General features: G+C 38.7%; 1 protein-coding gene across 4 annotated transcripts in view; it reads left to right on the top strand.

Annotated features, from left to right (window-relative positions):
- ELMO1 (engulfment and cell motility 1) overlaps positions 1-19,404 on the top strand; it is a 390,193-nt gene that overhangs the window by 145,204 nt on the left and 225,585 nt on the right. The gene's annotated exons all lie outside the window — the stretch shown is intronic.

Consider the following 19,404-nt stretch of genomic DNA (forward strand, 5'->3'; position numbering starts at 1 on the left):
CTTTCCTATAAGCCATCTATCAGCATTGCTGTATATACCAAGTTCCATTGCCTGCGCCTGAATTAACCCTCAGTGGTTTGGAGGTTTCATTGGATTACTGAACACCACGAGGTGGTGGAGAGGGAGCGGCTGCACTTTCGACACATTTTCATACACGATCACCAGAGTTGTGCCTGTTTGTAAGCACAACTCCTTGGGTAAGCGCAAATTATTATTATATGCGGATCCTACCAATCTTTTATTGCACTACGGAGCGCTCTCTGTGTTTTTTTTGTATGTAGCTGGTAAAATATGACAGCATGTTCCCTTTAAATGCAGACCTGAAATCTGCATTATTGAGAAATTTCCCTTAGGAATCGTATTTCTACTTTTTGAGTACTTGAGTATTATGTAGCTAGCCCATAATACAAATGGCCTATACTAAAGTAGGCCTTTGTAGATTCTGTAGAAATATGTAGATTTAGTAGATTAATATTTCTGTTACTAAACTAAACTAAATAACTAAACTTTTGCTTGTAAATCAATGATTCTGGTAGTAACATTATGTTAGAAATGTGCACAAAAGGATAACTAAATTGACTTTAAACTGAAGCCCTACATTTTTATATGCAGAGAAAAGTAGGAACGTTTTTTGTTTTTTTTTTCTTCACAGACTGATTTAATAATTTCGAACATCAGGGGGCAGCAGACACACACTCTTTACTCAAATTTTTTGCATTCACATACATATAACTGATTAGAAAATTGCTTTTAAATTTAGTAAGGATTTCAAAGTTGTATTAGATGGTTATAGAATTATAAAATTTCAGCGCATTCTCCAATTCATATTGTGCTTGTTTTTTTGTAAATTTTGTCTGTGAATTCTTAACATGAATCTTTATACTGTAGCATAACTGTAAGTAGATTTATAGTAATAAATGTATATAGCATACTATAGTTTTTATAATGAAAAATAGTTTTAATGGATAGTTTAATCTATTTTTGTAACCTTTGCCCCCAAATGTTATTGACCTATATATTTCGGCTTAGAATGTGGCATTTACTATATAATGCACAGGAATACATGCAGATATCAATGATGTGTAGCCTATTGGTGTAAAACAGGGACTAATCTACCATCAACACCATGTGATTTCTCATACTCCTCTTCTCTGATCCCTCTCCACTACCACTCCAATGGTGATCTAGTCCCTGCTGCTCATAAGCTCCTGGTGACATTTCAACATGTAGGATATACCCACTGTACCAGTCACTGAACAAAGAAAGTTATTGCCATGGCCAGTTATTTCCTGAGTGGCCATTTATTGTGATTGGTCAGTTGGGAATCTGGGGAAGGGGAGTGTGCGATTCACAGAATTTAGCAGAGGATCTTCTGGGGGACATATCTTAGGACCTTCTGGACGAATTTTAGTAAACCCTCGTTGGGTTTAGTGTGGGTGAACAGGCTGATTGGTTTTCTTTAAATATTATGAGTTATGGCACTGTAATCTTGCTACTGCATTATGCTTATACACGCAAAGGATGCAGGGAGCCAGCTCAACCAGCTCCCTTCCCTCCTCTATATTTTCCGTCCAAACCACCCTCATCATTAAAAGGCTTATGAATGCCATGGGTGAGTGCTCTGCTCTCTGTGCGCTCACTCGCAGCATTCATTAGCTGGAGCGCAATGCAGCAGCAAGATTACAGTGCCATAACTCAGAAAATACTCAACGGATTTATGTAAGTGACCCCTCTTTGTAAAGCTGTTCATCTGCACTATAACCCATTATCTTGGGTTAAGTGAGGGTGAACTTGGTGTCAGATTCTCTTAAAGATTTTTTAAATAGGAATAATTTACAAATCAATTTAACTTTCTGGCACCAGTTAATTTAAGTTGTTTTTTTTTCCACTAGAGTACCCCCTTTAAGTATTTATTTATATATTTTTTGTAAAGGCTATGGATGAAAATGATAAGGGAGGTACCTTAAATGAAAAGCATTTCAGTAATGAGGAGTTTGCTCTCTTTAGTCCCCATTTATTTTTGTAACCCCCTGATGTTCAGTTTCATGCTAGCATCTAGGCTGTAAAGCCTGCTGAATGTGAGGTCAGTGTGTTTGGGAAATCTAGAGTTTACTCAGGAGCTTTGCTTTCTCTCTGTACTTTTACACAGTCCCTGTGAATCTGTGCATTTTCCTAAATCTACAACCTGTGTGAGCTGCCCTTTATGAGTGCTATTCCCTTTCAAACAACTGTCAACAACTCCCTCTTGCTCCCTGCTGCAGTTTCTAGCATTGAGTGGAGGGAGGGGGAGAGCAGAAAACCCATCTGAAATAGCTCTCTCTGAAAGATAGCTAGATGAATGAATGACTTACATAGACGTCACAGTGGCAAGATGGTCCAAAATTTTAATGAAGAATATTTAGAAAGTTGCTTCATTTTTGTATTTAGGAAATATATAATAATAATAATAATTTATGAAAAAAATGGGAAAAACCCTCTACCCTAATACAAATGTAAAACATTTACCCCTAAAAAGTGTAAAAAAAATAATTAATAAACCTATTTGCCCAAACTATCAAAATATAATGTTAATTATCCCGTATGGTGAACGGCGTAAAAAAAAAAAAAAAAGTCCAAAATTGCTGCTTTTTTGTCACATCATATTAAAAAATAAAAATTTATAAAAAATGTATTAAAAGTTTCATATAAGCAAATGGGGTATCAATAAAAAGTACAAATCACGGCGCAAAAAATGAGCCCTCATACTGGCGCTTATATGAAAAAATGAATGTTAGAGGTCGTCAAAATAGTGGGATTTTAAACGTACGAATTTGGTTAAAAAGTTTAAGATTTTTTTTTAAACGGTACAATAATAAAAAAGTAGGTAATCATGGATATCATTTTAATCGTATTGACCCACAGAATAAAGAAAACGTGATTTTAATGTAAATTTTACAGCGTGAGAACAAAACTTTCCAAAATTTGCTAAATTGTGGTTTTCTTTTCAATTTCGCCACACAAATAGTGATTTTTTGGTTATGCCATACATTTTACAGTAAAATGAGTGCTAGAATTACAGAGGACAACTGGTCACACACACAAAAAAAAAAAAAACAAGCCCTCATACCAGTCCGTGGATAAAAATATAAAAGAGTTATGATTTTTAGAAGGCGAGGAGGAAAAAAACGAAAAAGCAACAATAAAATTGGCCTGGTCCTTAAAGGGGTACTCTGCTGTAATATTTTTTTTTTTGTAAATCAACTGATGCCAGTAAGTTAAACAGATTTGTAAATTAAAAGCAGTGATGAGATGGGAAAGGAGAGGGCACACACCTCCTGCAGGGTGCACATACAAAGATTGAAGTATCAAGAATAAACACAAAAGAAGGCATGTACGTGCACCCACCGCTCAGCGGAGACAGTTTGGTGGAGAAATACGGTATACAGGGAGCTGGATCACAGCATCGGCGCAGGTGTAGTGGCGCTCAGAGGCTACGCCGGCAGTTTCACACGTGAATGTGTGCTTCTTCCGGTCTCTAACTTGAAGATTTGTAAATGACTTCTATTAAAAAATCTTAACCCAGTACTTATTAGCTGCTATATGCTCCACAAGTTCTTTTCTTTTTGAATTTCCATTTTAGGAACTGTCCAGAGTAGGAGGAAATCGCCACAGCAAACCTATCCTACTCTGGACAGTTCCTGACATGGACAGAGGTGTCAGCAGAGAGCACTATGGTCAGACAAAAAGAAAAGAACTTCCGGTGGATCATACAGCAGCTTATAAGTACTAGAAAGATTAAGATTGTTTAATAGAAGTAATTTACAAACCTGTTTAACCTTATGGCACCAGTTGATTAAAAGAAAATCTTTTCCAGTGGGGAACCCCTTCAAGGCCAAAATGGGCTTGGTCCTTAAAGGGTTAAGGGGAACTCTGGTTTCCTCCCACACTTCAAAACATAGTGACTGGTAAATTTTGATTGTGAGAACCAATTCTTTTGGGACATGTCAAAAGTTTTTATCAGTTAGCGTGTGAGTGTTTAGACTCCGTCTGATGACAAGAATGAGCGGGTAGAGAAGCGGGCAGCCTCTCTGTGTCTATTTGAACTTGGCGGCCCCATAAACTTACACTGTCCAGTTCACATGACACAGAGCCTGGAGAAAGTGCACTAGCACAATCTTCTGACTCACCACAGAAGTATAAGAAATGGCAACCAATCGCAGCATAGCTTTCAGTTTATCTCAACAGTATAAGAAATAAAACTGAAAACAAAAATGTATACACCAACTAAAACTACCAAAAATATTTTTTCTTGGGTGCAGCAACGCGCATCGGGTACCGTAGTAGTGCTATATAATTAAAAAATATTTATTATTAAATATTATTAAAAGTGATAGTAAACAGAGGGTGGCTATTGATGGAACCGCCTCTTATTGGGTCTCAGAAAATACCACAGGGGTCAGTATTGGGCCACTTCTTTTTAATATGTTTATTAATGACCTTGTAGAGGAATAAGAGTAGAATTTAAATATTTGCCGATGACACCAAACTGGGTAAGGTGATCACCACAGAGGGGGATAACGTATTACAGAGGGTTCTGGGGAAGCTGGAGACTTGATGTGAATAAATAGAAGGTCATGCACTTGGGTCATGGCAGCATACATTATATGCTTAATATAAAACTCCTACCAACATTAATTATGGGATATTGGTGGACAGTTAACTCAACTTTAGCAACCAGTGGCAGGCAGCTGCTTCCAAGGCTGTACGACATCATGCAATACATTTAATGAGGCACGAAGATAGTTGTGCCTTTTATATGAATTATTTATAAGACCACACATGGACTATTGTCGGATACTGTCTGATAGAGGAACTTGTGCATTGTTGATTAAATTAACACATTTCTGACCTTATCAACAATGTAATTATGTAGCTATGTAACCTGCATATGCCATGTTCATCATATAAAAAGGATCTTGTTTGCTTTCTACCTTGTGCCCTGACAGGGCTTTGTTTTCCCCCTTTGATTGGATGTTATCCACAATATTAGTGTGGTGTATGGCTGGTTTTCTAATAATGACTAATTGAAAATCTGAAATACCCTAGACGAAAATGTCACTTTCTGTCTTGAATTATTCATTGTGCTATTGATTCTGCAATTGAAAACCTGTACAGGTCAGACTTTTTAATGTATGTCTCTCTGGGGTCCTGTCTAGCTACTTAATATTCCTAATGTGGTCTTAGAAGCCAGTAGCCTAAGCAGTTATATCAAGCTCTACCTTTATTAGAATCTTGGCTTAACATAGGGTACCTCTAATCGCGTTCTCAGCAACAGGATATGTCCTAAAATATTGGGGCCACCTCTGATCCCATGACTGCTTGCAGACTATAGCAATCTGGAGACAGAGCTACCGGAAGTTCCAAACATGTCTGTTTAGGCAAACAAGAAATAATCCCAGGGAATTTCCAGGCGCAATCCAGCCAATATTACTCTCAGCAATCCATAAGGTTAAGGTATATGATCTTTATTAAAGGGGTTATCAAGGAAAAAAAATTTTTTTTACATATCAACCGGCTCCAGAAAGTTAAACAGATTTGTAAATTAATGAAAACCTATAGCTTATGCCTCTATGACCTCACCAATGGTGCATAATGGTGTGGGCAAAGATAGATATAACAGCGTTTTCTCAGAAATTGTTTTTAATTCAGATTATAAAATATAATAGATAAATAAGTAAAACAGTAACAAAATATCACATTACACTGGCACTTATCTAATGAAAATCTCACTGGGCCCTAGTGAGATATCCAAAATGTAAAATGTAAAAAAGATTAAATTGATATTCAAATGAGTCCATAAATCTGCAGATGAAAAATAAAATAAAATGAATCCGCAAAAGGTGTTTGGATTTGTAGCAAAATGATTGTAACATAAAGTCAATAAAAAAGTTGATGAATGGATGATACAGAGTATCTCTCACCTCTGCTTCTGGCTTGTAGATGAGTTGCAGCCTTGTGTTCCTCGTGTGCCCCAATAAGTGGAGGGGGGCACAGGTTGGTATGTCTCCCTTAGCAGCCCCATTGGCAGGGGGGTGCAAATAGATGTTGCGTACCGTGAGCTCCGATAGCGGGGGAGCATGCAGCAGTTTCAGCGCTGGGGACCTCGTTCACTGGCCGGCTTAGCACAGACGGCACTAGTCTGGCACTCCAGCAGGAGTGTCAGTCGGCTCAGGGGCGACAACGGGTCTGATGGTGGTGGTACGCCGGGAGCGATGAAAGGTCCGGGATTGGCGTGCCACGTGGAAGCAGGAGATGAGGCTATGCGATGCAGTGGATGGTAAGGTTACAGCCAGGCAGGGCGGAGTAGGACAGATTTAACTCCTCTGTTGCCAAAATGTTTGCAGATGGACACTGATGGTCACTGTGTGAATAGTGCCAGATTTCTAAACGCGTTTCGGGGTACTGGGAAACAAGGACCACCGACCCCTTCCTCAGTAGAAATGTGTATATGGTAAAATTTGATAATAACGCTGTTTTTGTAGTGAATTCACACCTTATAGTGGTTAATAACATTAAAAAATAATACACGGTCATGGAATTGTAATGGATTGACTCTTAGGGCTAGTAAAAGATGGAGTGGAGCAGCTCTTTGACAATTACTCATAAAAAAACAGATAATAAAATAGGACGTTATTCACACCCTATTAACTCTGATAGTAAAATCGGTCATGTTGCTTGTAGTTAAACGATATGGAATAACTAATAAGTAAATTAACTGTAACTAATACACATATATTCACTGGAAACTAAAACAACAATAAAAAAGTGTTATATTAAATCAACCCATGTACAAAGACATGGATAAATGGAAGAAATAAATATAAATAAAAATAAAAATATGAATGAAAAATATGTGCTATAAAATGAAGATGTTAAAAATAATGTATATTAAAATAAGTATAGAAAAAATATGATATATGAAATAAAAATAAGAATAGAAATAAAATTAAAAATAAAATTGAAGATAAAAGAGGAATAAAAAATTAAATAAAAATAAATAAATGAAACAAATGAAAGAATGATAAAAAATGAAGTGGATGAGTAAGATAAAAAAATTATGATAGAAATATAAAAAAATAAAAATAAAAAAAATAAATAAAATGAAAATAAAATAAAAAAGAGAAGCAAATAACATGAAGGAAGAAAAAGAGATTAATATTAAAAAACGGAATATCTAAAACCTGGAAGATGATTATTGAGAGGTTCCCATCAATCCACGAACCGCCGACAAAGTTAAAACATGGCGGCGGGTGGTGGTCGGAGGGGAACCACATCATAGAAAACCAAATAATTCAAAGCTGGACTTCAAACCTTTGGGTTCCATTGATCCAAATTCATAGATCATTTTGCTCTCGGCCCTAGACATTTGGACCATATAGCTACCCCCCCCTCCAATCTGGTTTAATTGTTCGGAGTCCTACACATCTTAATTTTGATGGATCTCTGTTATGGGTAATTGAAAAATGTATTGATAATGGATGTTTTAGATCCCCTTTTTTAATATTATTAATGTGTTCTGCTATTCTTAGTTTCAGTGTTCTTTTTGTTCTCCCCACATACTTTTTTTTACAGTCACATTCCAAAATATATATGACTCCTTTTGTATTGCAAGTAATGCACTCATCTATTTTCCATATGAAATTGTTAGTTTGGGATTTTACTTCTACAGTTTTTTTGGGATCTACAGTGGTATTGCAATTATTGCATATTCCACAACGAAAAAAACCTTTAGTGGATAGCCAAGTTTTATTATCTTTATTATTTGTGGGTGGTTTGATGGAGGGGGCAACAGTTATACCCAGATTCGGCGCCTTAGTGTATATGATAGGGGGGTGGTGTGGTAGTGATTCTCCTATGATTTTATCTTGTCTTATTATTTCCCAATGTTTGTTAATCACTTTTTCAACTTTTTTATGTAAACTATTAAATGGCAGAATAATCCTGAATTCAGGTATTTCTTTTTGTTTACTTTTATCCAAAGTAAAAAAAAGAAGTTCTATCTAATACTTTATCTAATACTTTATCTAATACTTTAGATAGAACTTCTTTTTTTTACTTTTGATAAAAGTAAACAAAAAGAAATACCTGAATTCAGGATTATTCTGCCATTTAACAGTTTACATAAAAAAGTTGAAAAAGTGATTAACAAACATTGGGAAATAATAAGACAAGATAAAATCATAGGAGAATCACTACCACACCACCCCCCTATCATATACACTAAGGCGCCAAATCTGGGTATAACTGTTGCCCCCTCCATCAAACCACCCACAAATAATAAAGATAACAAAACTTGGCTATCCACTAAAGGTTTTTTTTCGTTGTGGAATATGCAATAATTGCAATACCACTGTAGATCCCCAAAAAACTGTAGAAGTAAAATCCCAAACTAACAATTTCATATGGAAAATAGATGAGTGCATTACTTACAATACAAAAGGAGTCATATATATATTTTGGAATGTGACTGTAAAAAACAGTATGTGGGGAGAACAAAAAGAACACTGAAACTAAGAATAGCAGAACACATTAATAATATTAAAAAAGGGGATCTAAAACATCCATTATCAACACATTTTTCAATTACCCATAACAGAGATGCATCAAAATTAAGATTTGTAGGACTCCAAACAATTAAACCAGATTGGAGGGGGGGGTAGCTATATGGTCCAAATGTCTAGGGCCGAGAGCAAAATGATCTATGAATTTGGATCAATGGAACCCAAAGGTTTGAACTCCAGCTTTGAATTATGATGTGGTTCCCCTCCGACCACCACCCGCCACCATGTTTTAACTTTGTCGGCGGTTCGTGGTTTGATGGGAACCTCTCAATAATCATCTTCCAGGTTTCAGATATTCCGTTTTTTAATATTAATCTCTTTTTCTTCCTTCATGTTATTTGCTTCTCTTTTTTATTTTCATTTTCATTTTATTTTTATTTCTATCATAATTTTTTATCTTACTCATCCACTTCATTTTTTATCATTCTTTCATTTGTTTCATTCATTTATTTATTTTTATTTTATTTTTTCATTCCTCTTTTATCTTCAATTTTATTTTTATTTTTACCGTATATACTCGAGTATAGGCCGAGTTTTTCAGCACGATTTTTCGTGCTGAAAACACCCCCCTCGGCTTATACTCGAGTGAACTCCCCCACCCGCAGTGGTCTTCAACCTGCGGACCTCCAGAGGTTTCAAAACTACAACTCCCAGCAAGCCCGGGCAGCCATCGGCTGTCCGGGCTTGCTGGGAGTTGTAGTTTTGAAACCTCCGGAGGTCCGCAGGTTGAAGACCACTGCGGCCTTCAACATCATCCAGCCCCCTCTCACCCCCTTTAGTTCTGAGTACTCACCTCCGCTCGGCGCTGGTCCGGTCCTGCAGGACTGTCCGGTGAGGAGGTGGTCCGGTGGGATAGTGGTTCCGGGCTGCTATCTTCACCGGGGAGGCCTCTTCTAAGCGCTTCGGGCCCGGCCTCAGAATAGTCACGTTGCCGTGACAACGACGCAGAGGTGCGTTCATTGCCAACGTACTTCTGCGTCATTGTCAAGGCAACGCCTCTATTCCGGGCCGGAAGCGCGGAGAAGAGGCGCCCCCGGTGAAGATAGCAGCCCGGACCACCTCCCCACCGGACAGCCCTGCAGGACCGGACCAGCGCCGAGCGGAGGTGAGTACTCAGAACTAAAGGGGGTGAGAGGGGGGCTGGATGATGTTGAAGGCCGCAGTGGTCTTCAACCTGCGGACCTCCGGAGGTTTCAAAACTACAACTCCCAGCAAGCCCGGACAGCCGATGGCTGCCCGGGCTTGCTGGGAGTTGTAGTTTTGAAACCTCTGGAGGTCCGCAGGTTGAAGACCACTGAGGGCGAATGATGAGAAGAGGATGATGAAGGGGGGGTGTGGGGATGATGAAGGGGGGATGTGTGGGATGATGACAAGGGGATGATGAAGGGGGGATGTGTGGGATGATAAGGGGATGATGAAGGGGGGATGTGTGGGATGATAAGGGGATGATGAAGGGGGGATGTGTGGGATGATGACAAGGGGATGATGATGAGGATGTTAATGACGGGTCTGGATGATGACAGGGGGGGATGAGGTATTTCCCACCCTAGGCTTATACTCGAGTCAATAACTTTTCCTGGGATTTTGGGTTGAAATTAGGGGTCTCGGCTTATACTCGGGTCGGCTTATACTCGAGTATATACGGTATTTCTATTCTTATTTTTATTTCATATATCATATTTTTTTCTATACTTATTTTAATATACATTATTTTTAACATCTTCATTTTGTAGCACATATTTTTCATTCATCTTTTTATTTTTATTTTTATTTATTTTTATTTATTTTATTTCTTTTTTATTTCTTCCATTTATCCATGTCTTTGTACATGGGTTGATTTAATAGAACACTTTTTTATTGTTGTAGTTTCCAGTGAATATATATGTATTAGTTACAGTTAATTTACTTATTAGTTATTCCATATCGTTTAACTACAAGCAACATGAACGATTTTACTATCAGAGTTAATAGGGTGTGAATAACGTCCTATTTTATTATCTGTTTTTTTATGAGTAATTGTCAAAGAGCTGCTCCACTCCATCTTTTACTAGCCCTAAGAGTCAATCCATTACAATTCCATGACCGTGTATTATTTTTGAATGTTATTAACCACGATCGGGTGTGAATTCACTACAAAAACAGCGTTATTATCAAATTTTACCATATACACATTTCTACTGAGGAAGGGGTCGGAGGTCCTTGTTTCCCAGTACCCCGAAACACGTTTAGAAATCTGGCACTATTCACACAGTGACCATCAGTGTCCATCTGCAAACATCTTGGCAACAGAGGAGTTAAATCTGTCCTACTTCACCCTGCCTGGCTGTAACCTTACCATCCACTGCATCGCATAGCCTCATCTCCTGCTTCCACGTGGGACGCCAATCCCGGACCTTCCATCGCTCCCGGCATACCACCACCATCAGACCCGTTGTCGCACCCGAGCCGACTGACACTCCTGCTGGAGTGCCAGACTAGTGCCGTCTGTGCTAAGCCAGCCAGCGAACGAGGTCCCCAGCGCTGAAACTGCTGCATGCTCCCCCGCTATCGGAGCTCACGGTACGCAACATCTATTTGCCAACGGGGCTGCTAAGGGAGACATACCAACCTTTGCCCCCCTCCACCTACTGGGGCTCACGAGGAACACAAGGCTGCAACTCATTTACAAGCCAGAAGCAGAGGTGAGAGATACTCTGTATCATCCATTCATCAACTTTTTTATTGACTTTATGTTACAATCATTTTGCTACAAATCCAAACACCTTTTGCGGATTCATTTTATTTTATTTTTCATCTGCAGATTTATGGACTCATTTGAATATCAATTTATTCATATATCTTTTTTACATTTTGGATATCTCACTAGGGCCTAGTGAGATTTTCATTAGATAAGTGCCAGTGTAATGTGATATTTTGTTACTGTTTTACTTATTTATCTATTATATTTTATAATCTGAATTAAAAATTTCAATTTCTGAGAAAACGCTGTTATATCTATCTTTGCCCACACCATTATGCACCATTGGTGAGGTCCTAGAGGCATAAGCTATAGGTTTTCATTATTTTACATTATTGTTGCCGGTGGGGTCCGGCTTTAGCTTTAACTGCCTCGGTCCTTCTGTTGTGATCTGCACCTTATTTTTTAAGATTTGTAAATTACTTCTATTAAAAAATCTTAATCCTTTCAGTACTTATGAGCTTCTGAAGTTAAAGTTGTTCTTTTCTGTCTAAGTGATCTCTGATGACACCTGTCTCGGGAACCGAACAGTTTAAAAGCAAATCCCCATAGCAAACCTCTTCTAAACTGGGTGGTTCCCGAGATACGTGTCATCAGAGAGCACTTAGACACAAAAGAACAACCTTAACTTCAGAAGCTCATAAGTAATGAAAGGATTAAGATTTTTTAATAGAAGTAATTTACAAATCTGTTTAACTTTCTGGAGCCAGTTGATATATAAAAAAAAGTTTTTTTTCCTGGATAAACCCTTTAAAGGGTACCTCTCATCAAAAAAACTATGCATTAAAAAATATGCATCTTTTTATTTAATTTTCCACTTTGAAGAAATGACCACTAGGGGTCTCCCTACCAGTCCTGGCAGCAAGCATTTCAGACTCATGCTGGAGTCCTAAACACTACGAGCTGCCAGTCTGCTTTGTTCACAAAGGAGAACACTCAGAGCTGCCAGCCTGCTTTGTTCACAGCCTGTTTGGCTGTGAACAAAGCAGGCTGGCAGCTCTGAGTGTTTAGGACTCCAACATAAGTCAGAAATGCTTTTTGACAGGACTGATCGCGAAAAATACAGTAGAAAGAAGCATATTTTTCATTAACATGCTATTGGAAAGTTATTCAACATTCATTAATCTAAAATATATCAAAAGTTTATTTGATGAGAGGTAACCTTTAAGCTAACACAAACGTGTTTCATGGTATACTACCTCTTTTTCAATGTGGACATGCCATGTCCACATTAAAAATGATTTAAAAAAATCATATACCTTAACCTTATGGATTGCTTAGAGCTATATTGGCTGGATCGCACCTGGAAATTCCCCGGGATTTTTTCTAGCTTGCCTAAACATTTACTGCGTTCATCGGTTCTGCTTGGCTCTGACCTGCTGACTCCGGGGAGGCTGCACCACCATTGTGGAAATCTATCCATGCTACTATAAGTTGCTGTGTCTTCCAACACAACAACCCTATGTGAGCAGTATTTGTTCACCTGACATGCCCCATTATCTGACTGTACTACTCTATGGGAAGCTCTGCGATGTCTCTCTTTTCACATAGATTTCCAAACATGTCAGGAGGCATTAAGGGGGCAGTGATTTTTCATTTTTGCACTGTTTAAATTTTTTATTTTATTTTTTTACTCCTTGAATTCTTATAGCCATAACTCTTTAAATTGTACACCTTCAGCGCCATATGAGGGCTTGTTTTATGCTCCACCAACTGTACTTTTTAATGATATCACTCATTATATCACAAAATCTATGATTCTAACCATGGCTAAACAAAAAATAATATTGTGGGTCAAAATTGGAAAAAAAATAAATAAAAAATGCTTAAAGGGATACTCCGGCGCTAAGACATCTTATCCCCTATCCAATGGATAGGGGATAAGATACCTGATGGCCGGGGTCCCGCCACTGGGGACCCCTGTGATCTTGCACGCAGCAATCCGTTAGAATCAGTCCCCGGAGCGTGTTCGCTCCGGGTCTGATTACTGGCGATCACGGGAACGGAGCATTCTAACGGGGTGCTGCGTGCAAGCATCAGGCGTCTTATCTCCTATCCATTGGATAGGGGATAAGATGTCTCAGCGCTGGAGTACCCCTTTAAAGTTTGACGCCCATAACATTTTTATTTTTCAATGTACATGGCTGTATGAGGGGTCATTTTTGTGCTGTGATCTGTAGTTTTTTTTAATGAGACTTTTTGATCACTTTTTTTTTTTTCTAGTAAATGAAGTGACCAAACATTAATTCTCGACTTTGGTATTTTTTTTACATTTACGCTATTGACAGTGTGGTTTTAATAAAGTTATACCGTTCTATTTTAAATAGTTTAGACATTTCCCCACGCAGCTATACCACATTATGTACTGTATGTTTGTTTTTGTTTAGGTGCTGCAATCAACTTTGATCATAGCATCTAAAGGGTTACTCCGGACTTAGCCCGATCAGCTATGTCTGGCATTAGCCGAGGGTCCTGGCTGCTGATAGAAGTTAAAGCATGCTCAGCTCCTTAATGTGCTTCATACAACGGGAAAGGGTACAAGACGTACATGTACACTCTGCATCTTCTAGGGGATAAATGTGTATACATATTTTTTTACATTTCCTCTTTGTAACAAAATAATGTGAAGGTGGATGTGGCTGTCAATAGGCTGTCAAGACAACTGCAATAGTCAGGTTGTCTGCTTTCAGTATATGGATGGATGGATAGATAGATTGTTTAGGGGTGCAGTTACGGTGTCAAGGTGTGTAATATATATATTTTTTTTTTATTTTAATTTCCTGCATAAAACCAGATTTTTGGATTTTCAAACAGATTAGCTGTAACCAGAGGAGTCTCGCAGTCGCTCATCCCTCCTTGCTCTCTATCCTATGTTGATGGCCACCTTTAGGAAAGATTACATAAGCTTTGATAGTGCTAATGCATCAGTGCACTTTTAAAGGGGTTTTCTAGGATTAGAAAAACATGGCTGCTTTCTTAGAAAAACAAGGCCACAGGTTGTCACTTCAATACAATTGTGTTGCAATACAACACGTAACCTCTACGATTATGCGACTCATATCCACCACTATGTTACATAAACTGCATATAACAGCCTGCATGGCTTTTTTGGCCACATCTGCCTGCCACAAGCAGGTCGGACAGGGCCATGGGGCCCCTCGCTTTTAAGATAGATGCAGGTTGCAGAAGTAGGCCCCACCTGTATCATACATTCTATAGCATATCCTCTATGTTGTAGATAGGAATACCCGATTAAAGGGGTACTCCGGTGGAAAACTAACTTTTTGACACCAGTTGATTTAAAAAAAAAATAAACAGATTTGTAAATTACTTATATGTAAAAATATTAACCCTTCCAGTACTTATCAGCTGCTGTATACTACAGAGGAATGTGTTTTCTTTTTGAATTTATTTTCCGTCTGACCACAGTGCTTTGTGCAGACACCTCTGTCCATGTCAGGAACTGTCCAGAGCAGGAGCAAATCCCCATAGCAAACCTCTCCTGCTCTGAACAATTCCTGACCTGGACAGAGATGTCAGTAGAGAGCACTGTAAAGAACTTCCTATGCAACATAAAGCAACTGATCAGTACTGGAAGGGTTAAGATTTTTGAATAGATGTAATTTACAAATCTTACAACGGAAAAGGGTAGCGTGCACTCACCGCGGGTAAACAGCTGCAGGCCCGAGGTCCGGGATCACCGCGGCATAGACGAGGACGGTAAGGGGCGCTCAGAGGCTACGCCGGCAGTTTCGGACGTAGGAACGTCCTTCTTCCGGCCTCCCTTGTGGCAGGCAGACGTGAGGTCATGTCACCGTGGGGGTGATGTGACCTCATGTCTAAGCGCAGCAGCACCACGTCTGAGTTCACTGTGCCACCGATCAGTGCGCCCGCCGCCCCCTGCTCGCTCTCTCTCTCTTTCTCATACAGTGGAGATAAATATGTGAACAAGTTCCTCTCAAGAAGGCGCTGGTACACAGAGATGAAAATAAACTTCTTTATTAGCTAATAAAGAAGTTTATTTTCATCTCCGGGTACCAGCGCCTTCTTGAAAGGAACTTGTTCACATATTTATCTCCATTGCTATCCACCGGACTGATGGACGTCACACCGGGTAGTTCCTCGTGGCAGCGGTTTCCCTCGATTTCCTGCATATAGACGCTACTGTAGGTGTTGTGCTCTGAGCGCAACACCTAGGGGTAAGAACCCATCTTTGCGTTATCTCTTTCATTTTATTTAAATGGTCCTCACTAGGGGCGCACCTCCTGTTGTTTTTTCTTGTTGATATATTAGTCTTTCTCATACAGAGCCCTGCTTGTCCTCAATGTGCAGAGCCCTACTTGTCCTCAATGTACAGAGCCCTGCTTGTCCTCAGTGTACAGAGCCCTGCTTGTACTCCGTGTACAGGGCTCTGCTTGTCCTCGGTGTACAGAGCCCTGCTTGTCCTAGGTGTACAGAGCCCTGCTTGTCCTCAGTGTACATGGCCCTGCTTTAAAATGCCCAAAAATTAAAATGCACTTAAAATCGGTATAAGTTATCGGCTATCGGCCTGAAAGTTCACAAGTTATTGGTATTGGCTCTAAAAAATCTATATCGGTCGATCCCTACTAAAAGTGTAATGAAAAAAAGTTTTAAAAAAGTTTTAAAACACACATTAACCCCTCCCTTATTAAAAGTTTAAATCATCCTCCTTTTCCCAAATTCCATATAAAAAATATAAAAACATAATAAAAATAAACATTACACAGCTTTTGTAAATGTCCGATCTATAAAAATATATTGTTAATTAAACCACAGGGTCAATGGCGTACGCGCAAAAAAATTCCAAAGCCCAAAATAGTGTCTTTTTCAGGGCTCTGGAGTCAGTAGATAAATGTTCCGACTCCGACTCCACAGTTTTTTGTACTTCAGACTCCGACTCCCCAACTCCGACTCCTCTGTATTAATATGTGAATGTATTTATAAACACTTACAATTGAAGCTGTTCCACCATGTTCTTCTAAGCTCTTCTATCAGAGAGAGGTAGTTGGGCGGAAGCTGCTCCTTTTTGTGTGCTGATCTGCTGCTGAAGATAGGGCAGTGGGAGGATCCAGGAAGGGGCATTTATTATAAAACATGATTTCCCTAGTAGAATCCCATAGTCATGTTTAACGTTTAAAGGGGTACTCCGGTGGAAAACGTTTATTTTTATTTTTTTATTCAACTGATGCCAGAAAGTTAAACAGATTTGTAAATTACTTCTATAAAAAAAATCTTAATCCTTCCAGTAATATCAGCTGCTGAATGCTACAGAGGAAATACTTTTCTTGTAGCAACACAGAGCTCTCTTCTGAATCACGAGCACCGTGCTCTCTGTTGACATCTCAGTCCATTTTAAGAACTGTCCAGAGTAGGAGAAAATCCCCATAGCAAACATATGCTGCGCTGGACAGTTTCTAAAATGAACAGAGATGTCAGCAGAGAGCACTGTGCTCGTGATGTCAGCAGAGAGCGCTTTGTTCCAAAAAGAAAATAATTTCCTCTGTAATATTCAGCAGCTAATAAGTACTGGAAGGATTAAGGATTTTTTAATAAAGTAATTTTACAAATTTACAACCACGGTTCTAGGTCCGGTCAGAAAACCATATTCGGGGAAAAATGAGACAACTGGAGTCAGCGTTTGACTCCGGTCGGCTCATTGAAATGAATGGAGTTCGGGCCAGATCCGGCTGGGATGCGGGAGCGGACGGTTTTCGCCCCTCCCAACCGGATCCAGCAACCGTACACTACAATCGTAGTGTGAAAGCACCCTCAGTCAGGTACGGTTGCCCCCACTGAGGGAAGCATAATTATAGGGCAAGACATGCTGTTTTCCAAATGTCTATCCCTTACATATGAATTTATTGTAGGTTCAGAAATCCTATGCCTTAAAAAAAAAAACGATTGACCGATGAATAAAAGTGTTGATTTATTTTAAGTGATTTTTTTATTATAATGCAGCTATTATTATTTCATATGGTAATATAGTTGTTAGCGTGTACTGCTTCTGACTGCCTGGGATGATATTTAGTCATTTGTATTACAGACAAGTTTGTTTTGTTTCTGGTGTTAAATACTGAGTGGTTTATAGGGGTAAAATATGTTTAGTATATAAGCCAGGAACATTTAAAGGCCAGTAGTAATCCTGACTGAGGAGGCTTGAGGGCAAATGCTTTGACCATAAATTGAAGTATTTTACCTAGCTCTTTTGCAATATTTTGGCAATAATCGTTCATCACCTTGATGAGTTTGAACTGAACTTGACTCTGCACAAACAATATTGATTTCTACTTTTCATATAGGCCATTGTTCATTGATATGAGATCAGCAAGTTTTAAGACTAGATGCACAACCAGTTCTTAAAAACTATTATTTCTTAAGGAGAACAGTGTATCAAGGCAGTTTTACTCGCTGTCCTTTTTTGCTGCCATATACACACATATCTAAACTTCAGAGATTGCATTTAAATTTAATTTTTTATATGGAAGACAATTTATCTTTTACTCTATCTCCCACTCATATCATCTTAAAAAGAACAGTACTTTATTGAGAGCACTTAAAGGGGTATTCCAGTGAAAAACTCTCTATTTTTTTTTTTTCATATCAACTGGGTCCAAAAAGTTAAACAGATTTGTAAATTACTTTAAAAAATGTATTTAAAAAATCTTAACCCTACCAGTACTTATCAGCTGCTGAAGTTGAGTTCTTCTTTTCTGGCTGGAAACAGTGCTCTCTGCTGATACCTTTGTCTGTCTCAGGAACTGTTCAGAGTAGCAGCAAATCCCCATAGAAAACCTCTTATGCTCTGGACAGTTCCTGAGACAGGCAGATAGGTGTCAGCAGAGAGCACTGTTGTCAGATATAAAATAACAACTCAACTTCAGCAGCTGATAAGTACTGGTAGGATTAAGATTTTTTAATAGAAATAATTTACAAATCTGCTTAACTTTCTGGAGCCAGTTGATATGAAAAAAAAAATGTTTCTCACCAGATTACCCCTTTAACTGTTGTATCATAATGTATAAAAATAGAAGTCCAGCACAGGATAACGGTGCAAATAAAAGCTGATATTTATTCAAGCCACAGGACAGCAGTAAACAGTGTTACGCGTTTCAGGCGGTGTAACCAGCCTTACTCATACGTATGAGTAAGGCTGGTTACACCGCCTGAAACGCGTAACACTGTTTACTGCTGTCCTGTGGCTTGAATAAATATCAGCTTTTATTTGCACCGTTATCCTGCGCTGGACTTCTATTTTTATACATTATCTTGGTGTTGGTTCACACAGTCCTGTGCGACAGGTCATCTGGCTAAGAGGTGAGCTGAGGAACTACCTATTTCTCTGCTATAATGTATAAAGTACAATATTTTTGCACTGCCACTTCCTTTTTATAGAAAATTACCAAAGCAGGAGTCAATTGTTGTTTCGTGAAAACATTAAACTAGTACAGACATAAATGTCTGAACGGTCTTGTATTTTTTTTTTTTTTACCAGTAGTTTACATGTCAAAAGTTTGTGAAAGAGCTTGTTGCCCTTTTTATTGTTATTCTTTCTAACATAGAGGGAGGCGTTTATGCAGGTGGCTGATAAAGTTGTGTGAGCGACTGTAAATTGGTATAGTAGAAATCCACAGAATTCTCTTCAGGTCACTGTAATGCCCCCCCCCCCCCCCCCTTCCCCCCACCCCCCACAGAAATCCATAGGACTGGGCTCAAATATAGCACACAACAGGGAATGTTGCTAACCTTTAAATAAATACCAAACTTTTCGATCACAACAATTTCTAAGCAGTAAATCTGCACAGTACAGGAGGAATATATTGATGAGAGATTGTATGTGACCAACAATTTTCATATTTTTTCCAGTGTTTTCAATAGATTTCTGTATAAAATATACATGTGGAATTCCTTTGTTATTAAGGGGAGACGCCTTTCACCTGCACCCCCTGAGTATTGACCTATGGTAAATTTGTATAGTGACTGCTGATGGTGTGTAACAAATATGAAGAAAACAGTCTTCATTGCCTATATCACCCAACTACAGTGCAG

The sequence above is a fragment of the Hyla sarda genome, chromosome 5 (genome assembly GCF_029499605.1).
Source record: "Hyla sarda isolate aHylSar1 chromosome 5, aHylSar1.hap1, whole genome shotgun sequence".
Taxonomy (NCBI): Eukaryota; Metazoa; Chordata; class Amphibia; order Anura; family Hylidae; genus Hyla; species Hyla sarda.